Source organism: Lagenorhynchus albirostris, chromosome 12, assembly GCF_949774975.1.
Source record: "Lagenorhynchus albirostris chromosome 12, mLagAlb1.1, whole genome shotgun sequence".
Classification (NCBI taxonomy): Eukaryota; Metazoa; Chordata; class Mammalia; order Artiodactyla; family Delphinidae; genus Lagenorhynchus; species Lagenorhynchus albirostris.
In genome coordinates this window covers 43,442,168-43,467,476 of record NC_083106.1, presented here as the reverse complement: position 1 = coordinate 43,467,476, position 25,309 = coordinate 43,442,168, and the positions used below count along the sequence as shown (strand labels likewise).

General features: G+C 35.3%; 1 protein-coding gene across 4 annotated transcripts in view; it reads left to right on the top strand.

The window, feature by feature from the left end:
• The window catches only part of NT5DC1 (5'-nucleotidase domain containing 1), a 122,861-nt gene that overhangs the window by 26,030 nt on the left and 71,522 nt on the right, over positions 1–25,309 (top strand). The gene's annotated exons all lie outside the window — the stretch shown is intronic.

The window sequence follows — 25,309 nt, the reverse complement described above, 5'->3', positions numbered from 1 at the left end:
GTTTTCTTATTGAAAAATAAACTCTTTGTCTTAAATATATATTAATAGTTTTAACCATGCACATCTTTTTCTGTGATTTTATTTTAGAAGTTATTACTCAGATGTTTAGGTTAGTTCATAATGGGATGATCCTATCCCCTTTATATTTTTAGAAAGGACATTCTTGTGTTAGTTGGTTGAAAATACTTGGTAGTATATAAAAGTAGGGGAAGAAGTCTTTTGGAGGGGAGTGTGGATTTAAACCATCATCTAAATTTACTTCGGTTATTACATGAAGCCATTAATGTGTCCGTGAATGTTTCTAAATTTTTATGAAAATAGCTTACTCCAATTCTTATTTTTAGGCTTGAGAGAAACACACGAGTGAAAATGTAGATACGCAGTCCTGTATTTCAGAATTTTAATGTAAGTCCTCAGCCATTAATAAGAGAAATATTAACTGTTAGCATATAAATGTTTCAATGTTTGCATACTATTTAAAATTTTTTAGACAGAGGCAAAATATCCATGAATTTGATAGTAGAGTTAGCAATAATTACCCTGAAGAATTTATTTATTATTCTGAGTGTGACTTTTTTTTTATTGGAGTATAATTGCTTTACAATGTTGTGTTAGTTTCTGCTGTAGAACAAAGTGAATCAGCTATATGTATACATATATCCCCTCCCTCTTGAGCCTCCCTTCCCCCGCCCCGACCCCCATCCCACCCCTCTAGGTCATCACAGAGCACCAAGCTGAGTGGACTTGTAGACACGGGGTGGGGGGGGGAAGGGGAGGGTGGGATGAATTGAGAGAGTAGCATTGACATATATACACTACCATGTGTAAAATAGATAGCTAGTGGGAAGCTGCTGTATTGCACCCTGAAGGATTTAAATTCACTGTTTACAACACTATACTGTGTTCAGTAAATGGCTTCAGATTTTATTGCTTAATTTTGGGTTTTACTTTAGAGTTGCAGTGGAGATTACAAAAACCCTTAACTTGATAAGGTCCTATCATGTCCATTTAAATAAGGTTGCTGTATTCATTTCATAAGAAAAATAATCTTCAGACTTTGCTTTTGGCTTTTTAAAAGTATTATTGGTTTACCTTGCAGTTTCGTTCAGGGATCTTGAATCAGCCCAATTAGAAACGTTTTTTCCCCCAAAGATGAAAGTAAATGTTATCATTGTAATTTTCAGTGGTTAGTATTCTCTTTAACAATGTTAGGAGACTCTTTAAATCAGTTTTCAGGATCCTAAAGAGTCTAATAACAGGAAGTTGAGAGGCCAAATTCTGATTCTTACTAAATTTCATCATTTTGCAGCTAAATCACATCAACTGTACACGTAAAGTAGGTGAGAAGGAAAATTCCATAATAGGTATAGATACGTCTTTTTAAAAAATCTCTGCAGAATTAAAGTGGTATGGATTCAGGATTGATCAGTAATTGAATGTTTGACCAGTAGGTGAAATAAGGGTTTGTTCTTTTTCTTCCCTTCCTCCTCCCCTGCATATAATTTTCTGTATATATTTTGAACTAAGCCTTGTATAGCACCTTGTAGAAATGTAAGTGGATAACTCATCTCACTGCCTTCCTTTCTTCTCTCACTTTTAAACCTTTTATTGGTTGCCATATTTAAAAACTTACAATGTTATTGGTTGCCATATTTAAAAATTTACAATGTCCTATATGTCTCTATATAATATTCACAGATATATATGAAATATGGCTTTTATATCAGTTCAGATTTACAGAAGAATTGGAAAGATTATATTTTCTAATCACTCTTTTTTTATTGAAGTATAGTTGATTTCCAGTGTTGTGTTAATTTCTGCTGTACAGCAAAGTGATTCAGTTATACACATATATACATTCTTTTTAAATATTCTTTTCCATTATGGTTTATCACAAGATAATGAGTATGGTTCCCTGTGCTATACAGTAGGAACTTGTTGTTTATCCATTCTATATATTCTGATCATTCTTTCATCATTGAAAATGATCTATGCAATAGTTTTTGTAATTATACTATTACTCTACTACATCTGTAAGAGACCACAAAGATAAGTGAGAGAAGTGGCTGCCTTCTATCTACTATGGTTCATTTGGAAAAGATTTTGAAAAAGTAGGTGAGGTAACATTATGGATGCCCTTGAATATTAGGCTGTAGAATTTGGTTTAAAAGTATTTATTGGAAGTGCATATTCTAGTATTTTTGTGTGTATATATGGTGACACACGCATACACTTATTTGTTTGTAATTGAGAGTGATACCCTGTTAGACATCACTCATGTGAAAGTTCAAAGATTAATTCTTGGCCCTTCATTCTGTGCACCTGTGTAGACCAAGTGTTCCTCTGTGGTTACTCTATTTCCAGAACTTTTCACCTTAACCTCTCTAGGTGTCTGTTTTTTCGCAACACAATGAAAAGGTTGTATTAGGTTTCTAAACTCCTCCCAGCATTAAAATTAGATTATTCTTGTGCTTGAGGTATCTTGCTGTTTCCTGTGGTGAGACTCCTGTGGCTTGGCTCCATTTAGTAATTACGAAACAAAATCCATACCAAGTGGTCATATGCCTTCTTTGGGGGGTATGTAAATACATGTGGGTATTTGTCATTCTATATTCCCATTTAACGTTGGAAAATGTGGTGTCTTTATTGAATAAGCCTTGGATTCTCAACCCTTTTTGCAAATAGTGTACTTATTTCAGCGCAAGGAATCTGACTACTGTTTGCTTTGTTAGTCACATAAGAAACACTGTCTTGTCCAAAACAGATTGTAGAATCAGAATATTTGCTAGCCTCACCCCACCCAATTGTGTATTTAAAACTATTTTTATCCTAAGAGTTTACTTGTAGCTGTTGGAAGTGACTAGTCTGTGGCTTTATGATAAAAACCCATTGTACTTAAAGAACAGAAAGTCATGCTCTTTAAGCTCAGTAACCTAAGTGGCTTTTTAATATCAAATATCAGTGTTTTTTGCACATCTAGCATTTAGCTGCTATTAAGCTCGCACGTTCATTTTCACTTCCCAGGGTATCATTAATTCACCAAATATTTCTTGAGTACCTTCTGCATGTCAGGCATGGAGATAAAAAACTGGACGAATGATGTACAGCCGCCCCCCCTTACAGTGTTTAAACAGTGGTTCTCAACCTTCTTTCCACAGTCCTGGGGTACATGACACAGTTCCTTCTGTCTTTGGGGTTCATTAAGATCATGGTGGTTCAGAGACGATATTTAGAAAAAGCTTCTCAGGTGATCATGAGGGACTTCTAAGTTGGAATGTCTTAGTCTGCTATCAGTGTTCTGTTACCAGCTTGTTAATATTAGATACATAATTTTTGTTGTTTTTGTTCATATGGTTTTTAACTTTACTATAGAAAAATTTAGTCTTATCCATAGAAGTAGAGAGAATGGTTACAGTGAATGCCTTTGTGCCCACTACCCAACTTAAACTAATCTCAAGTCACTGTCACTCAATCCTTCTTCCATTCATCACCCCCCATATTTTTAAATCCCATATATTGTACCAATTCACCTGTGAAATTTCAGTATATTTCTCCAGAAGATAAGTTCTTTTTCTTTAAAATAGTATCTTCATCAAACATAAAAAATTAGTTATTTCTTAATTTTATCAGATGCTTTAGTTCACTTCAGATTTCCCCAATTGTGTGTGTACACACACACACGTAAGTGTATATACACACACGTATATACACATATATATACATGTATATACTCACAAACATATGTAGAGATACACAAGCACATGTGTAGCATACATACATATTCATACTTTTTTACTGATTGTTTATTGTTTGTTCAACTTAAATTCATGAATTTCCCCTAATTGATATGTCCCTGTTAATGTAGGTTTCTTATCCATGTCTCTTTTCTCCCTTTACAGCTTATTTGTTGAGAAACTGGGTCATCTTTCCTGTACAGTTTCCTACAATGTGGATTTTGTTGTCACTTAACATGCTTCTCTGTATCCTGTTTTTCCTGTAAATTGGTAGTTAGATCTAGAGGTTTAATCTGATTCAGGCTTGAGACACACACACACAAATACTTTTTGGCCAAGAATACTTTATAGACAGTGGTATGGTGTATTTCAATCAGGAGACCTTTTATTGCTGGTTGTTTCTCTTTGTGATATTACTAGGAATGATCATTACCTAGGTAACTTAATTCTACCATTGCTCCTTTGCTTATTAGCTAGAATACTTCTGTAAAGAAAAATACTCCAACTATTTGGTTACCCTGAAGTACAGTTTGTATAGGAAAAGCAGGATAGATACCTTTACCAGTGTATAAAACAACAAGCATATTTCCTAGCATTCTTCAGAGGTGGCACAGTGAGGTGTTTGAGTATCACTATAAACTCATGGATTTAAATGCATTTTATGTTTTTCAGTCCATGGCAGTTGTTATTCTTATTATTGCTCAGATTTTTCCTCCATCTTTGGTCAGCAGGAACCTTTTCATGTTGGCTTCTGAATCCTTTTGGTATGATCGAGGAGTCTTTTATAGCTTCTTCCGTCCAATATTTTGTACTTGCCCTGACCCAGAACTGTAATTGGGGGGTCTTGGTTCCTTTTGTGGGACATAGAAGTTGGAGACCACAATCTGGGTGCCTGGGTCCTAAGGGTGTGCATTGTTCCTGGTTCGATGATTGTTTCTGGGCTTTTTTAGTGGAGAGAGCTAGGGGATTCATTCATGTAATGTTAATTAAATATTAGACATCATAACTTCATACTAATACATCTAATTCAGATTGAGGACCACAGGGTGTTTTCTTAGTGACCTGCAACCTGTATTTCTAGCTCCTTAGTACTACACTAAAAATCTCATTCTCGTGACAGTAATGTAGTTATTTATTTGCTTTTTATTCCTTAACACTTTGACTTCTTAGAATGACAATACGAACATTCACACCACAGTATTGAAAAAGGTTTAGGATTATTTTTTAATTCTTTTGGTATTTCCACTATAGCTGTATAGTCAAATCACTGTGCCTTATGGTCCCTTGAAATGGCTCATTTCAATGTAGTAATGCTACCCAGTCAATTCACTGTTAGGTTTGTTTTGTTTTGCTTTCAATTTTTAAGAATGCTCTTTTAAAATTTAATTTTGTTTGGTAATTTCCTAAAGTTCCTGTAGTGTGCTGATAAATGTTTCTTGGGGGTTAGGGAGGTCTGTGTGCTGTAATCAGTGGTATAGATACTCCCACCATGGCCAATTGCAAACCACAAGGGTAAAGACAACCAGCTCGCAAAACACCTGAACCTTTACCAAGAGCCAAGTACAAGCCAGCTCCGACATGCATTACATATTTCCCAAGTCAAATTTACAAAACAAGGAATATTCAGAGAAATCTGGTCTCCATTACTGACCTATTACCCACCCTGTGTTTCACCTTCCTTCTGTAAGTAAGCTTTTTTTAAAAAACAAAGTTTTTGGCTTATCTTTCAATTGTTTTTAAAAATAAGTACTCGGGCTTCCCTGGTGGCGCAGTGGTTGAGAGTCCGCCTGCTGATGCAGGGGACATGGGTTCGTGCCCCAGTCCGGGAACATCCCACATGCTGCGGAGCGGCTGGGCCCGTGAGCCATGGCCGCTGAGCCTGCGTGTCCGGAGCCTGTGCTCCGCAGCGGGAGAGGCCACAGCAGTGAGAGGCCTGCGTACCACAAAAATAAATAAATAAATAAAAATAAGTACTCATTCATATCCCCTTCCAATTTCTTTGCTAAGTCACATCCTAATATATATACTTTATTTAACCTTTTTTAATGTAACAGTTTATCTTGAAGATCATTGACTAACGTTACAGAAAGATGGTCCACATTCCTTTCTACAGCTGTGTAGTACTCTATTATATGAATATACTGTAGTATTTTCAGTCATTTCCCTATTGATGGGCATCTGTGTTATTTCCTCTTTTTTGCTAATGCAGTTGCTTCTACTGTGTGTGTATATATGTGTAGACACACACACACACACACACACATACACATATATATGTTTGCCTGAATCTTTGGGAGAGATTCTTGGAACTGGGATTCATGAGTCAAAAGATAAATACGTATATGATTTTGTTACATATTATTAAATCCCCCTCCATAGGTGTTGTATCACTTTGCATTTCCACCAGCACTACGTGAGAGTGCCTGTCCCTGCAGCCTTGTCAACAGGATGTGTTGTTTAGATTTTGTTGAATTTTCAGATGTTTGCTCATTTTTGTTGAACATTTAGATTTTTGCTCATTTTAGAGTGAAAATTGGAATCTTGGTCTACTTGTAATTTTCATTCCTCTTACTAAGCGTGTGGTTGAGCATCTTTTCATATAGTTAAGACTTTATTTCTAGCCCACTTCTCCTAGAAGTGTTCTGTATCCTATAAACAAACCTCTTTTTTATGATATAGTTTGCATATGTTTTTCCCAGTTTGTCATTTGTCTTTTTAGTTTACCCATGAGGGTTTTTTTTTTAATGTTTAAAATTTTCTCTTAAGGTACATAAACTGTTGATTTTGAATGTTATTGTTCTTTCAGACTCGGAGCTCTAAGGAACATTAAAGGTTATCTGGATCAATCATTTCATTCTTCAGAGGAGGAAACTAGTTCCTCTGTTATGAATGTCTCATTCCCTAATGTTTAATTGCGTTAAATTTATGAAGTAAAGACCTGTTGGTGAGGGAGCCCATTGAGGGAGAACTCCACAGACTAAGCTGATGTGTTCATCTCCTTACCCTAGCAGGATACTGACTTTCCTGTTCCAATCATCCTTCAGTCTTTAACAGCGGAAATGAGGAAGGTGCCCAGAAATTTAGTTAGGGCACTTGGAGGCCCACAGCTTCCACCACCACCTAGCTGCACCTCATTCCTCTTGAAAAGGTTTTAAAAGAACATTCATAGGTGCTATTACAGAACCCAAGAGCTAAAAATGATCTATTTGTGTAAATAACCTAATGTGGTTTAGTGGTTAGATACCTGCTGAGGGCTTGAAAGGAGAAATTCATGCAAAAAACAGGTGTTGATGAAAACCCCTGAAACTTCAGGCCAGGTCAAGAAAACCAGTCATTTAGAAAGTTCGAACAAGGGCTTTGTATTCTATTTTCTGTTGCACAATAAATTGCCACATTACTTAAAGAATTCATAGTTTTGTGCTTCAGGTGGTTAATGACATCATCGTCTTTCCATAGTAACCTGCCAAGTTAAAAATATAGAGCTTTTTGGGCTTCCCTGGTGGCGCAGTGGTTGAGAGTCCACCTGCCGATGCAGGGGACACGGGTTCGTGCCCTGGTCCGGCAAGATCCCACATGCCGCGGAGCGGCTGGGCCCGTGAGCCATGGCCGCTGAGCCTGCGCGTCCGGAGCCTGTGCTCCGCAACGGGAGAGGCCACAGCAGTGAGAGGCCCGCGTACCGCAAAAAAATAAAAAAAGAATAAAAAAATATAGAGAGAGATTCTTGGCTCTTTGACTTAAGGTCTTCAAGGATCTTGGCCATCCAGCAGAGTCTCGGCCGTTCAAACACATTCCTACTTTATTAACAAGTTCAGTTTTCATGTGCAGTCTGCTAAGTTGGAAGGAGAAATTAGAGAATTAAAGTATTAATTGGAGTAGTCACAGGGTAATGCTTTTTATTTAAATCTCTTTGCCCCCCTGCTTGTTATAATACATAGAACAACTCCACGATCACTACCTACCTAGAGGGTATGAAGCACAGTTTCTGTGGGTGGCAACCAGACCACCAAGAAACCTTCCTTCAAGACTGATGCCCTATAGCTGTGTAACTTACTCATACTAACAATTAAAATACATCCTGGTGTTTTTAGTTTAAGTAATGCTGGGCCCCAGTCTGCTTACCTTTAATCAATCAACTGTTACCTGGCCGGCAGACCTCTGCCCCTGACTGTGGACCAGTGCTAAAGGGTTACTCTTCCTGCCATCTCTGGCTCCTGCCTTCTTACACCTGGTTTCCTCATTAGTAAAATCCCTAAAGTCTGTGTACTTGCTTTCAGATTTTTAAAGTAATTACTACTTAGAGAAAATGTAGGAAATAGAAAATAAAATTTATACACCATGGAGGTATAATAACTATTAACAGTGGTATTTTCCCCACAAATGATCTGTTTAGTGCTAAGCTTCTATCAATTATCTTTAATCACCTATGTCAAAATAAATCTTGCCACTTCTGATACCATTAAGACTGAAATGTAGACATGCTATGGTCCTGTCCTGTTTTCTCTTATTTTTATTTGTTAGGAACCTTGGAAGATGAAATAAGATATATGTGAAGTGGTAGAACAGTGTCGGGGAATGCTCAGTAAATGTGAGTGATGGTGATGACCACCATGATGTTGAAGGAGTGTACACCTCTGACGTTGTACTTGAATCTCTTTATAGCGCCAGTCTTCCCAAATGTTTGCCAAACTTTGAGTCTCTACTGTGTGCCATTTGCTGGGTTAGATGCTGCTAACCTGCTACTGGTGATCTTAGTGAAATGGAGGAGACAGATACCAAACACTCTGGCTTCTTCAGAATGCAGAAGTCGTGGATTCTGGCATGCAACTGTCTTTCAAATCATCAATGGTGTCCTCTTATCACACTTTTTAATTGTTCCTGAATATAATTCAAGGACTGTTGGTTATTTACCACTGAAACTCCTCTCTGTACAGGTAGTGCCTAGTACAAAGCATGGACCTTGTAAATATTTGCTGAATGAATGAATTAAGAGCTTTAGGAGACCAGGTTTCAATATTTATTGAGTGTGGGCATTTTGCCCCACACTTGTGGGCACTCAGGGGTGGGTCCTTTTGCGCAGTGTTGGTTTGAATTGGGGTATTTTCAGTCTGTGTCTTACCTTAAAATAACTCGGAATTCTTGGAGAAGTCACAGCATCAACAACTGCTTCCAAAGCCATTTCACAAAAGAGACTGTGCCTCCTGTTCTAGGGACTGTGTACCTTCCAGTGTCCTATTGGTAATCGAGTTAGAATTTCAGAGTAAGATTTTCCAAAGACAGTGTTTCTCAAGGTAGCCATGGTTGGAGGTGTAGAGTTAAGTGGATAGGTCAGGAGAGGGGCTGAATGGAGAGAGAAAGAAAAAGAAGAGGAGCCCATACTCTCGAGAATTTAAAGGGATGTCTTTAAATGTCTCAGAAACTTGAACTGTACAGTTTTAGAGCAATGAATAACTTTTTAGACAAGTCTGTGCTTCATTTTCCAAATTTCTTCACCCATCCATACCTCATTTACTTGTTGATATATCCGTTCATTCAGATCCTCACTGTATTAAACACATATGCTAGGAAATACAAATGGGCTCATAGACTACTGACAGCATTTATTAATTCTTTCCCTGCCCAAACTACCTGTTAGCATCTTCCCTCCTGAATGGAAATATGTGACCTTTAAAGGGAAAATAAGTTATTATTTGGAAGGTGGGCAGTGGATAGATATTTTAGAACATTAGAGTTTATAAGATGAAAAATTGGAGAATCACATTCAGTATCACAAAAAAATGAATATTTGAGCTACAAGAAATGCTAATCTTAGTAAGTACCAGAAACTGATATTTAAGTTTTGTCTGCAGCGGACATAAACCCATTTTTTATGACTCTAATTAAGTCCTCTGGGTAACAGTAACATACACACGTCCATGCACACACACACCTGTATTTAGCAAAGGTATGTTTGAGCAGAATTCACTTTTTTCCATTAAAACCATAGGTAATATATCACTCCATTATTTAATGAACAATGTAATATAATTTTGGTAATATAACATATTACCGAACATATTTTCCACAAGTTATACTTAATATTTACTCTAGCTTCATTATACTTTAATTCAGTTGAAAGATACTTTTTAGCTGTACTTCAGGCACTGCTTTAGCTCTGCACTCATCCCTGGTCATGTTTTTACAAATACTCTTATTTACTGCTCCTGAAATTTGTATGGAGGATCAAGTGTCTTTTAGAATTTTGAAATCTGTTAGAAAGTGTCCACCTGAATAGCTAACATATATTAAGCGTTTATCATGTGCTAGATACAGTTCTAAGAACTTTGCATTATTTATCTCATTTACTCCTTGTAGCAGCCCCATGAAGTAGGTACTATTATTATCCCCATCTTTAGACATGAAGAATTGAGGCCCAGAGAGGTTAAGCATCCTAGCCAAGATCACACAGTAGGTGATGGTAAAGTTATTATTGTCTATGGATATATTTCTTAAGGATTTACAAGGGACCCAGTATAATTTTAAGTATAGCACTGGTAAATTCAGAACTACTGTGCTGGCTGTTCTTTGTCAGGAGTTTGTATGACAGTGTAATCTCATTATGCTTGCTTTCCAGATCAGCTTCTCAAATTTAAGGAAACTGTTTTCATTCTTTGCCATTGAAAGAGCATGTTGTTTCAGTTCTAGAATTGGTTAGTTTAGAATTTGCTAATTAAAAAAGAAGCTAATTAAAAAGCAAATAGTGCTAATGTTAATATGTTTGCTTTTATCCTGAAGAAGTGTCTAATATGGTTATTTTTAGCCCATCATGGTCTTTTATAATGGTTGAAAGGCAGGGTGGCATTACTAAAAAATTCTCAATGTTTTGGGAGATGTTTGAATTATTACTAATATTTTAATCCTAACAATGGATAAGCTGTAGTAAAAGTTGTGAGGGCTTTTTGTTCTGTAAAAAGAGATCCCTAAATGGGGAAACCTTAGTGTGGGATTCTCAACTTCAGAGAGTTTGATGGTTTTTAAAGGAAAAGGCAGAGAGGGCTTCCCTTGTGGCGCAGTGGTTGAGAGTCCGCCTGCCGATGCAGGGGACGCGGGTTTGTGCCCCGGTCCGGGAAGATCCCACATGCCGCGGAGCGGCTGGGCTCGTGAGCCATGGCCACTGAGCCTGCACGTCCGGAGCCTGTGCTCCGCAACGGGAGAGGCCACAACAGTGAGAGGCCCACGTACCGCAAAAAAAAAAAAAAAAAGAAAGAAAAGGCAGAGAGCTTTTTATGAATTGACTTACTATTTGAATTCTCTTGTTGATATATCCTAGGTGACCGCTGACCTACTTCTTCAAATGCTGTTATTTCTTTAGATTTAATATGCTCAGAATAACTCAACTCTGAGCTAAAGCTTAACTGAAGTCCTGTCTTTAGTTCACTCCTGCCCTTCAAATGGAAAAATTATTTTTGAGTTGTCAAATACAACATAAAGAACTCAAGTGTCATGTGATTATGTTGGTGCCAGGAACCTTAAAATACATTTTAAATTTAGTATTACCCTATTTGAACTGGGACTAACATGCTCATCAAATAATCTTTTTTTCTTCAAATTTAGGTAAGTCCATTATTGTGTATATACAAAGTTGTATTCCAGTATACAGTTTCATTGATATAACACCTCTTCTTAATTTTGAGTTCATAGCAGTTTCACTATTTGTGTTTAATATTTAGATATAATTTTTGAGTGGGGCTGGTGGAGTAGCATTAGAATCTATGCTTGGTTTTGTAAAGAGTACACTAATTTACATACTCTAATGGGATACGTTTAGAATTTCATTTTTTGATCTTCATATTTGTATAAAATATTTTATTTAGGCTGAGGTAAAAATGATGGGGAATTGCACCTGACTACAAATATGATGTTAAGAGAGTAAGAGTAGATATTGGGATATTTTCTGTTTTGTCTCCAGTTCTACTTTTCGCTTGATTTCCCCATAAACCTTTCTTTCTCACATTGGTAAATTTAGTTTATAATTGCTTTTTAGCTTTGCCACCAGTAGGATTTGTGTATTGTAACCAAGAAAAGCTTTTAAAGATTAATTTAGTAAAAGGCATATTGATCATAGATGACAGATAAAATAGTACAGTTACAAAAAATAGATGTATGCTTATGTAGCACTACTTTAAAAAAATACAGGTATAATGAGAAAAGAATTATTTGGCAAAAATTCTGGTAGGAGAATTTAAGGGGGAAATGTTAAGAGTTTTGTGGCCTGTGGGAAACAACCAACCTTACGAAATACTGTATGTTTTTTGGTGAGGGGAAAAGTGCTCAGTCTACTAGTAACACTTTGTGAGTGATTAACTTAAAGACTTAAAATTTTGTTGTCTGGTACAAATGTTGATTAAACTCATGTAGATTTTGGGTAATACAATTATTATGTTTTGGATAATACCATTTAAAAGCTGACTTCACAGTAATGTTGAGAAATAATTGTATTTGAGAGCCATCTATACTTAGACTTTACTTTACCTCAGTACTGATACATCAAAATTCTTGTACATTTTAATGCGTATTGTGTGCTACAGTATAACAGTGTTGAACTGCTTTTAAAATGTACTTGACTTGCAGTGTTGATAAATTTATCATAATTTTTTAAAACATTGCATATGACAGTAAAGAGCCCATATGTCTTTTTAAATTTAACTTCATAGCGCTTTAGTCTAGGATCTGATTTTTCAACTGAAAAGTGCATATGTGGGTCACTTTAATGAGCTGTGGTTCTTTAGATATTTCTTGTCATGGGAGGAAAGTGAGAAATAAGAATTTAACTTTGTTTCTCTTAAGAGACATTATAAATATTAAGTCATCTTCTTCAAGGTAAGGGCCATTTGTATAAATGTTGTCTGTCTGTGAGACCCTAGTAAAGCCCTAGAGTCTGTCAGTCCCTTTTTAAATAGCATTCCCTGATCAACACTCTAATTAGATCTGATTCAATTTTGTCGTCAGATTGGCCTTGAATTTGTTTTGTATCTTATGTGTGTCATGTACTTCGCTTTTCTCATTTGACCCACGGAACTTCATGTGACAGATATTATCACTCTTTCTTCCAACATAAGGAAACTGAAGCCCAGCAGGTAAAGGACTTGCACAGGTTCAATAAGCCAGTAGGTGGCAGAGCAGAGAGTTTGGATGCCAGGTTCAGATGCTACGTTGGCATTTTCCACAAGAGCATGCAATCATGTATTTTTAAATACTCCTCTTTTGTTTAATTTCCTCTGATGGTTACTTAAATCAATCAACTTATGCTAAAGTTCCATCCCTTATAAGCTAGCTGAAATGCTAATGTAGCAGTTTTACATCATTTGGCTGCTGTACTTTCTCAGGGTAGAAGCAATTCTTTTGCTCTTCTGGCCACATTATGCCTGTCTCTCCTTCCTGCCTTACATCATTGCTTTCCACAGTTTTCAAGAACAAGGACCCCTTTTTTTAATATTTAAAATTGGGAAAATTTTGATGTATATATAGTATATATAATTCTTTCATACAAAAAGCAAAGAGTATTAACAAAGTAGACATATATGTATCTGCCACCCACCTAAAGAACACCCACATTATCGCTACTCTTGAAGCACCTGTGCCTACCTCCCTGACTTATTCCCTGTGTTCCCCCTGTAGGTAACTCTGCTGAATTATGTGTCTATTATTCCTCTGTCATCATAGAAAGGATAGCCTCCCACATCCCACCCCCCAAAACACACACATACATAGCCCGCAATAACTTTTTTTATTGCATGTTTTTAAATTCTGTTTAAAAGGAACTATACTGTGTGTGAGCCTCTGCAACTTGATTTTCTGATGCAACATTATGATTTTTGAGATTTGTCTATATTATGTGTGTGGCTGTCGTTTGTTCATGTTCTACTGCTATATAGTTTCCCGTGGTATATCAGAATTTATTTGTTCGTCTGCTGATGGATATTTAGCTTATTTTTATTTGCTTGCTGTTAAAAATCATGCTGCTTTAAACATTCTTTTACATATTTCCTAGCTACCCACAAAAGAATTTTTCTAGGGAGTACACTAGGAGCATAATACTGAATATACATATTTTCTCTTTTACTAGATAATGCCAGATTATTTGCTAAAGTCATTTTATGTTTTACAGCAGAGCATAAGAATTACAACCACGTGGTGTCATCTAAATTTTAAGGTTTATCAATCAGTAGTTGTAAAATGCTGTCTCATTAGATTTTTATTTGCATGTTCCTGATTTCTAATGAGGGTGAGCATATTTTCATATGTTTATTGGCCGGTTGTGTTTATTCATCTCTCAAATGCCTGTTTGTATCTTTGCCCATATTTTATTGAGTTGTCTGTTGTTGTCATTGGTTTTTTTTGACATTCCTTCCATATTTTGAATATTGATTTTCATTAGTTATGTGTTTTGCAGATATATGGCATCTTATATACTGTCTACAGCTATCAAGCCAAGAAAAACTCTATTTTAAAAAATAGCTCATTGAGATACAGTAAATTAATGGTTGTTATTCTTTTCCCAACTTTCCAGTGGGACTCTATGCCATTGTATATTCAAGAAAAGATCTGGCGCCTCTTTGAATGATGGTAGAGAAGGTTTCACTAAATTTTTCTTTTGATGACTTTCTTTTCTGTAATAGAGATAGGTGATCATTCTCTTTACAGAATTTGAAATTCTAGGCTTACTTGAAAAAGTTCTACATAAATCATTAACAAAAGTTTATATTCGACATTTGAATTCAAGGAAAAGTTATTTTCATGCAATAATAACTAGTACCACATTTGTGTTATCAGGATTTCCAACAGGAAAATGTTTCCAATTGAGGATTATGATCAGCATTTAATTACCAAAAATCCTCATACAGGTCCTAATTGTGTTAGTAAGTGGTTTTCTGAGAAAAATACTGTAAATGTGGTATATCTATAGTCTAGAAAAATAAAGAGGAATTCCTTTTACAGGAAAATTTAGAAGTTACTTGTATTAAAAATCAAAAAAATATTTGTTACCTTATTTTCACTTCATAGCTGATTTGTAATGCATGATACAAATAGAATTATAAAACATTTTAAGGGGGCTAAATGGATACCCGTTCAAAATATGAAACTAATGTTAGTACAGTTCACAGGTGTTCCATTTTATTTTTTAGAATTTTGGGCACCGATTTTAGCAATTTAATTTTAAAAGACAAGAATACCACAAACTCTGTTTTATTAAACATCATTTTTGCTTTTTTTTTTAACCTGGAAAAATCTTAGGAAAAAGTAGTAGAGGTTGCATTGAGTTGAAAAAAAAATTTACTAACATAAAAATCAAAAACACAACCTAATTTGTGTTAGTAAAAAAAATTTACTAACATAAAAATCAAAACCACAACCTAATTTACTAACATAAAAATCAAAACCACAACCTAATTTGAAAAAGTATCTCCTGCTTAGTTTCAGGTTTCATATTTTATATTTAAGGATTTTATACATCATCAATGCCAATTCCACTCTCAAACTCATTTTTTACTCTTAAAACATGTTCAGTGAGCTTGTAACTTGTTTCCAGTAATTTTGTTGAAATCTGTTGGAATCTGAAAACAAACATGTACAGGAAAATGAGATTATAGTGTGTGGTGAAAACTAGGTTTTGTGCTTATAATAAGAAATGTCTTTAGCGATCTGGACATCTTGATAGAATGATAACTCAAAGAGGCTCATGGCAGTGGAATCAGTGAAATAAATGTATAGTGTTCTTCAAACCTTGAAAAATAATTTGGCACTGCTTTTCTTGTTTCTTTTCATTTCTTGTCACCTGTCTTCTTCAGAGGCTGAAGATGCAAGGTTCTGTATTTACTAGCTCTAGGAGATATTTTCTTATTCAAAGGCCTTTGTTCCAGATGCTTCAGCTCTTCGCACATGTGTCAGTCTGAATACATGGAAATCAAGCAAATGCCTCAAAAAACCTAGGTTAACTATTCTCTATTTATGTTTTATGGTGGGAAAATTGGTAGATAAAAACATAGATATTATGGTTTTATCTTATTTGGAAGAAGGCTGTGGTTCTGTCATACACATTTTGCTATTACTGTGAAATTCCAGAGACATGATTTTGTTATTTTGTATAATATTTAGGAGTAATATCAAAATGCCTGATACTTCACTCATACTAAATTTGCCTCTGGCATAGATAATAATTAAAGGAATTTCCACCAACATAAATAACATTAGAAGGAATAGTGCTACATTTTTCTGCTACATTTTTTCTGATTTTTTTGTTTAGAATGAATTAATTCTACTACTTATAGTTTTTTTTCTCCCTATGAAAACTGCCAACAAGTTACACTATCCTTGTTAGCCGTAGATAAGGAATGGGAGTGTGCCCTTTTTCCTAAGACAAGTGATCATTTTATGGATAAGCCTATAAGGAAGTAAGTCATTTACTTAAAAAATTAACTATAATGATTTGTTGTAATCAAATCAAGAAGGATTATTACTTTGTCATTAATTGCAGCATGGCTGAATTTATATCAGTGTTTGGTTGTGATGTATTTTCTCTACTAGATTTTAATCTATAACAGTAAGAAATTTTTACCCCTTTATAAAAATGCAGGTGTGAATGGGATGTCTTAAGCCTTTTTTACAACTTGGGGAAAATTTTAGAGAGATAGGAGCTTTTTCATTATGATTCTTCACAGTCATTGCCAAATAAGTATGGTCGTTGATTTTTTTAATGATGAGGATATCCAGAGCTAATTTATTCCTGGTATTGGCCATTCTACATTTGAACATTATTGAACCTCTAGGGTTTTTTATATAATTGGAATCCATTTTTATAACAGAAAATATGAAAATGAACATTTATTCTTGTTACAATGTTAAAATGTAAACTTACAGAACACCAACTTCCATTCATATACACTGAGCTGCTAAATATGTTTGTTGAACTTGTCTTTTCTAGTTTTCTATACTACTTTAAATATAGGATTCTAAGTTTAGAACACAAATATTTGGGTGTATTTGAATTAACATTGATTTCCAATAAGCTAGTAAATGGACTCTTAGAGCTAATTTTAATCCACACCAGACTTTGGGACACACCAGACTATTTCCTAGACTTCGCAGCAGTAATACAGTCTTGAGAGGGACTGGGTGTGATTGCAGTTGTCTCTGACAACTTTGAGCTAGTTCACCATATCCCAGCCACAAATATGCATGATAGGAGAATAAGACCTCTCTTCGGCATATGGTTCAAAATGAGACTTTTTTTAACCCAGGGATCTTAGACTGACAGCATTGACTTGTCTGCACGACTCTGTTGAAAGTTCCTGGATTTATTTTAAAATGTGCTATTTGCCAGCAGTGGGGACATGATCTAAGGGAAAAGGATTCAGCTGGAGTATGATGTTGAAATATTCTCAGAGTGAATGAACTCTTAGGTTTGATTCTTGTATCAGATTGACACATGAGAAATAGCGTGCCTTTTAAGTCTAGTATGTGAGCAAAGTAATAGGACGTAAAAGCTTCCTATGGGTTTGAAGCTTTGTAATAGACTGGAAGGTTCTTTAGGATCTTCCCCTCCCTCTGCAAAGTGTGTTATAATACAAAGGATACTGATAACTGCTTACCATTAAATGTCTCCAAATGAATTTGTTTTGAAAGATGATATATGATGATATGAGTCGGCAACAAAATATTTGGATTTTCTACATCATAAGATCTGAGTTCAATAACTCTCCATTGTGAGATTCTAAAAAAAATTAAACAATAGTATTAAATTGATGGCTAAAAATGAATGCTGATTTTCAAAATGCAGTTTTCTCTGTTCTTTATTATTTCTTAGTAAGGAGACTGGTTACATCATTGCTTGAGAATAAATCCACAAGCTTCATATTCATTTAAGACATTAAAATGGGTTCTTTGTTACTTTATTACAAGTCCTGTCATTGTCATCTTACTATTTTCTCTTCATCTCTTACCCAGTATTTATTTATTTACCATTTTATACATTCTTCTACTCTTAATGTTTCAGAGCTTTGTCTTAGGTATTGCCAGAGATCTATCTAAAAATCAAATTTGTGTCTTCCATCCAATAAAATATGAAAATGGTTTCTTTTTTTTCCCACTTTATATTTTATTTTCTAAATAACATTCTGTTATTTAGAATACGATTTCATTTTTACCAGTAGCTGTTATGTGGCTGAGTTGAAAATTCTATTTGTAAACCAACCAAATAGAGTTTTGGGTACCTTCTCCCCTTCTTTTAACATTTATTCAACAGTATTTAAGAGCAGCGAACACTTGCACAGAATTTTGTGTTTGGTAATTATCTTAATTTAGTATGCAATCTAGGCTTTTCACAGAGCACTGTACCAGGCAGAAGTCTTCTCTTATTTCTGGAGAGCAGCACAAAAGTGGAGAGAAGCCCTCCTTCTCCTAACTCTGCCCAGGTACCAGCCACATGTTGCACAGCCCAGCTTGTTGGTTATGGTTATAGTTAGCGCTGATTAGGAAGAACTTCATACTTTGTAGTGGACAGAAGTTGAGGTGGGTGTGGGTGGATAGAATTTGGGGCAGAGAGAGTCCCTAAGGTATGATAAAGCAGTGTGGATATTCTGAGATTCCAGTCCAGTATATAATTAAAAAGAAATAAAGCAAATAAAAAGTTATCCAGGCTGTAGAAAAAATGTTTTATTTTGTGGCATCATCCTGTGATTCTAGGTAGCTTCCTAAATGGACTTGATCATACTTTGACCTTTCAAGTTCAGAAAAGGGGGGGAAAGGGAATATCTCTGCAGCTATATGGCATAAGTAAATAATTGGAGTTGCTTCACTCAAGATGGGGAAAAGAAATCCCTTTGGGTTAAAGCTAGGAATATTCTCAGATGGCCACTTGGAAATTTTCTCCTTAAAGAAAGAAAGAATTGCCGGGGGGAGAAGAAAGATAAATGAATTAACAAGTAAGAATTAGGGTTAAGAAGAATATTTATACTATCTGTATCTTTTTTTTTTTCTTTTTTTTCTTTTTTAAGGTGGGTTTTATTTTTTTATTTTTTTATTTTTTTACATCTTTATTGGGGTATAATTGCTTTACAATGGTGTGTTAGTTTCTGCTTTATAACAAAGTGAATCAGTCATACATAAACATATGTTCCCATATGTCTTCCCTGTTGCGTCTCCCTCCCTCCCACCCTCCCCATCCCACCCCTCCAGGCTGTCACAAAGCACCGAGCCAATATCCCTGTGCCATGCGGCTGCTTCCCACTAGCTATCTACCTTACTGCGTTTGTTAGTGTGTATATGCCCATGACTCTCTCTCGCCCTGTCACAGCTCACCCTTCCCCCTCCCCATAACCTCAAGTCCGTTCTCTAGGAGGTCCGCGTCTTTATTCCTGCTTTACCCCTAGGTTTTTCATGACATTTTTTTTTTCTTAAATTCCATATATATGTGTTAGCATACGGTATTTGTCTCTCTCTTTCTGACTTACTTCACTCTGTATGACAGACTCTAGGTCTATCCACCTCATTACAAAGAGCTCAATGTCGTTTCTTTTTATGGCTGAGTAATATTCCATTGTATATATGTGCCACATCTTCTTTATCCATTCATCCGATGACGGGCACTTAGGTTGTTTCCATCTCCGGGCTATTGTAAATAGAGCTGCAGTGAACATTTTGGTACATGTCTCTTTTTGAATTATGGTTTTCTCAGGGTATATGCCCAGTAGTGGGATTGCTGGGTCATATGGTAGTTCTATTTGTAGCTTTTTAAGGAACCTCCATACTGTTCTCCACAGTGGCTGTATCAATTTACATTCCCACCAACAGTGTAAGAGGGTTCCTACTATCTGTATCTTATCCTGTATCCTGTAATTATGACACAACATAGCATATTTCTTAAGCTTTAGTGTACTATAAATTCTTCCTGATCTATATTTTTTTACGAATCATAGTATTATTAAAACTGAATAGATAGTCGAGAAATAGACCCAAAAGAATTAGGAAATTTAGTATACGATCAAAGCAGTTCAAATCAGTGGAAAATGGTTTACTCTGTAAATGCTGTTTAACCCATGGGTAGCTTTCTGGAAGTAAAGTTGTGCCCTACCTCCAAATATATCTAACACCAAAATATATTCCAGAGATCAAAGGTCTGACCATTAAAAATAAATCATTAAATTGCCATTAAAAAATGTAAGACCAATATGTATTTTTTTAAATCCTGGAGTCAGAAAACCTTTCTAAGTGTAGCCATAAAAGAAAAGATGTATGAATCTGATAACATTTAAAAAACATTCTGCATGTGAAGAAAAATACAAGCAAAATTAAAGACAAATGAAAAACCAGGAGAAAAATTTCCAACTCATGTAATGGACAAGGTACTAATAGTCTTAAAATATAAAAGTTTCTTTAAAAACATACTAAAAAAAAGTTCAATAATGGACAAAATATATAAACAGTTAACAGAAAAGGAAATATAAATGGCTTTAAACTTGTGCAAAGATGTTCAGTTTCATTCATAACAAGAAGTTGCAAATAGAAACTGCTGCACAAAGTGTAAATTAATACATACTTTAAAATTTTTAAATGCACATGACCTTCACTCAAGAATTCCATCTCTAAGAATTTATCCTACAGATAATTATAATTGCATGTGTGCAGAGGACATGTATATATAAGGTTACTTGTTACACCATTTGCAATAGCAAAAGAAGGAAGCTACTCAAATATACATTAATAAAGACTAGCTACAACTTCATACATCTGTGCAATGGAACATTAAGGAGTCATTGAAAAGATGGAGCCACCTTGTTAGGGGCTGATATGGAAGGACCTCCAGAATATATTTAGTAGGAAAAAATGTGTATAGAATAGAGTATATTGTAAACAGCCCTTGTGTAAAATACATATAATTGTTGTATATGTATCACGGACCATCACGGTTTATGTAAGATGGACAAGAAACTAGTAAGAGTGGTTGCCTTTTGGGAGGGGAATTGGATGGGGTAGGAGAGAGGCTGACTTTCCATTGTATGCCCATTTTTACCTTTTGAATGTTGTAACATGTAAAAGTATAATATATTCCAAAATACATCTTTTAAAAAGACAAAAAGCAAAAGAGAAAAGAATGAAGCATTTGTTTTCATTGAATTTACTGTACATGCCATCCAAAGAGTTCCTTTCCTGCATTTCTGAGCATTTGAATACAGTAGTAGATAACAATAATCCTAAAGTTATAGTTAGTTTTTTTTTTACTAATACTACTGAATCTTACATTGCCATAGGACCATCCTTGTGAATATCAGTTTTCATTGTACTCTCAAAATATGGACATGTTAATTAATAGAAGTATTAATGATGATAACAGAATTTTATATGTATTTTTTCAGTACATTAGTTTTTTTGTTAAGGAAGAAATGGTTAGAAGTTAGATGGTTCGTATAACAAAGTCATTATTATCTAAATTTTGAGATTTTTTTTGTTTGTTTTTCTCTGTGGGAAAACTGAGCAAAATAATTAGGAAAATAATGTTTACTATTAAGATATACTTAAATGTACTGACTTTTTAAACTCATATTTTGAGTGGGTACCTTTATAGGCAGTCATTTCCATAAGTAAATCAAACCGAAAGCATAACAGGGAAAAGAAGAATCTAGCCAAAGAAATATTTTCAGTAAATATATATTATATGACATGGATGTATAAGTTACAGCTTATTTGAAGGAGCCAATCCTTTTTATCACTAGAACATACTGAAAATTTAAGTGATGAAAATTGACCATTCTTCTCAGACTTTCCTAGACATTTGGATTTTCATTCTATTTCACAAGTTTCTTAAATTTTTCTTTCTTTCTTATAAGACAGATACATAGCCCATGGACAAACACAGGTGGGCAGCGAACCAACAGAGTTCTCAAAATATTTTTTTCCTGGCAGGACATTTTAGGGTAATTACACATTTAGGTCAGAATTTGAAGGTGTAAATGATATTATTAGCATATTCAACACAATTTAAATTACTCAGTGACTTCTAAAACATTAAGAACTTTTTCATAATTAAAAGCGTAAATAGCTGTGTTCGTCACTGCAAAATTTCAGAGCTTTATAAACCACTTCTATATACTAACTTATGTTTCTTCCCACTATGTGTGACAGGAAATCGAATAGACAGTGTGTTTCTATACTAGACTGACTTTGCATTTTAGGATTATAGTCTTCTAAATGATTTCCTTGCCAATATTAACAGAACACTGACCTATTCAAAGCCTGCTCTAGTAGGGTAAGTAAGTTGAGTCTGAGATGGAGCTCTCCAAACAGTGAATAGTGAAAAATATAGCACAGTTGCTTTTAACAAAAGTGAACCAAAGGACAGCTGTCAAAAAGGGTGGCTAGACTTGTAAGTGGAGAGAGAGCTGTTTTCCACAAGAGTCCCATTGCTTAGTACAGTCACTGAATTAAAAAGGAAATAGTTGAAATAGTTGAACTTAATCTCAGTGCATCAAATCAGTATAGAAATTGGGGTAGAACCTTTGAGTCTGCAATCTCTCTGTAAAATAAATGCTCTCTGTAAAATAAGTGGTGAAAGAGTTATGGAATTGGAGAGCTTGAAGATTCTTAGAGATCTTCTTGACCAGTCTCCTTTCTTTAGAGATGAGGAAATTGAGAAGGAATCTGATTTATACAGACAATCAGGATTAGGGCCCGTGGCTTTTTATCTAAAGTCTGGTATCCCCCTCACAGGGATGATATTTCCTAGGATAGCTCCCTTTGAGGATTGCCCCCAAACTACTGTTAAGGACCTGTAAGAAGGCTTGTGGGCCATGAATGATGAGACTAGAAGCAAAGAAGCTAGATCATGTAGTTGTGAAGACCCAAAGAGCTTGGTCTTTGACAAAGACCGTGAGAGGCCACGGCTTGAAGGATTTTTTTGCAGAAAAGTGACCTATTAAATATGTGTTTCTGAAAGATTACTCTGGCTACAATATGCAGAATTTTGGGGAGTCAGTGGTCGCTGGGAGGTCATTAAGAAAATGGTGTCTTGGACTAGAATGGTGTGGTGTGGCTGGAGTGAAGTAGCTGGGTAAAAGTGATATTTAAATGCTAATTTTGAGAGATTGGAGTGTCATCTTGCAGTATTTGATAAGCTTATTTTTATTCATGTTGCTTGCTATTGTAGTTCTCTGTCATATATTCTTGTCATTTAATATAATATCAGTAGGGAAACTGGAGAGTCTTAGAATATTATATTTAGTAAACATCAAATGTGGTGAGTTTGGGAATACCACTTAAAATTATATGTAATATATACAGAGTTCTCATTTAAATATTACATAAATTGATTTAGGTACTATGATTGGCACTTAAATTTTATGAATAGAAACAGTTTCAGGTTATATGTGATTTTAGGAGTTTTGATAACATGACATTTGACAACTTTTTACGGCACTTAAAAATGTTATCTTTCGTCTGCAGAAGTCTTGGCATCTCTGGATTTACCTGTGTTTCTGAATTTGATCAGGGAGTAGGGTTTGCATCTCCTAAGTGTAATTTGTATCACTTGCTCATCCCTTTTTTTTGCTTCTGTACAGTATCCTGCCCATCTTCCCACTGCCCTGAGTGCCTGCACCATCCCTCTTCTCTCTCCCCTCCCCCTACACAATGAAGGATTGTCGTGTCAGAATGTGTGCACCTTTCAGTGAGTGTATCAGCCATCATAAACCCCATTCATATGTGCAAATACACTTTTACTATGCATATTTTTCCCAGCTAATTTTTTCTCAAAATAAATTACTCAAGAAGGAAAATCCTAAATGTTTTCAACTTACACTGTTTTGGGCTTATGCCCTCCAGAATTATCATATGATTAAAAGCCTTGTAGAACAGGCTTTTATTCTGTTAATTTGCTTATTCACTTGAAATATATTGAGCATTTGCATGTTGTTCCTTTTTGTCATTATATAGTGTCCTTCTTTATCTTTCTTCATAGCCTTTGTTTTAAAGTCTATTTTGTCTCTTATGAGTATCATGACCCCCGCTTTTTAGTCATTTCCATTTGCATGAGAGATCTTTTTCCGTCACCTTACTTTCTTGCATGCTGTTCGTTATTTAAGTTTGTTAATATAGGGCTATGAAATGTAAATAATTTATATGTGGTCTCTTGGTATGCTTTTAGAATTCACAGTGTTAATCAAGAAAACAATACATGTAAATATTGGTCTACTTCCCATTTATAATGGGAAGTCATTTGTCATTATATAGTGTCATTATATAGTGTCCTTTTTATAGGACGTTAGAAACGTTAGAAACATTTAAATTTAAAGCTGTTAAATTTAGGGTTAGGTATATAGATAGTACAAACGTTAGAAAACATTACTTTTTATTTCTACTTCCCATTTATAATGGGAATAAAGTCTGGCCATTTTAGCTTTTCTGTAATAAATACCAGTTTAGTCTAGCACAGCAAATAAAACTTTAAATAATAAAAAGGCAGCAATGAAATACTTCACTGTAGCCTGTGAATAATAACAGTTCTTTTCTTGATGACTGAAACATTCATAATCTGATCATTTTGTCTCATCAAATATTCTTTTGTTTCTGGAGCACTGAGGAGTTTATTTTGGCTTCTGAAGCTTTATAAGGACGTGTTATTTGGGGAGTAATTGATGCCAACTTAATGGAAAACACCTATTTTATTTTACTAAGCTACTTCTTTGACTAAGATGCAGGACTACAGTGACCTGGTTTATTCTGGTACACTATTCCTTACAAAGGAGAAGGAGAAATGGAAATTTTGGAGGAGGTAGAGTTTGTGAGGTTTGTGTTTCATAGTCTTCTTTAAAAGGAAACACTGTCTTCATTATACTTTCAGTTCAGTTAATTTTGAAATGCAAATGTTAAACTAGTTTGATGATTAGGAACTTGAAATGGGCATATATGATTGGCAAATATAGGAACTGTTTGATTCTTCTCTGTCTGTTAATGATTTGGGTTTTATCACCTTAAAGTTACACACAGGAGTTCACTCTTCAGCTTCTTTTACTACTTACCTTCCATCCCGTTTATCCTGGCCCCTGCGTCTACACCATGAGATAGATCCCTTTGCCTCTTGTCTCAAAAATAAGAGAAAACATGGGCTTCCCTGGTGGTGCACCGGTTGAGAGTCCGCCTGCCGATGCAGGGGACACGGGTTCGTGCCCCGTTCTGGGAAGATCCCACGTGCTGAGGAGCGGCTAGGCCCATGAGCCATGGCCGCTGAGCCTGCGCGTCCCGAGCCTGTGCTCCACAGTGGGAGAGGCCACAACAGTGAGAGGCCCATGTACCGCAAAAAATAAATAAATAAATAAAAGAAAACATTAGATAACAACTTTTTCAACTCTTCTACCTTTAATTTCTTCTATTATGTTAATAACCCATACTACCATGTCAGAGAATGAGGTGCCTTGCTTTTTCTCCAGGGCAGTCCAACTCCTATATACACTGAATTCATCTCCCTCTATCTCAATGGGACTTTTATTTTGCCATTTATTCTTTGTAGTCTTATGAAAGCCCCTTAACATATTCAAGACTTTGAATGCTAT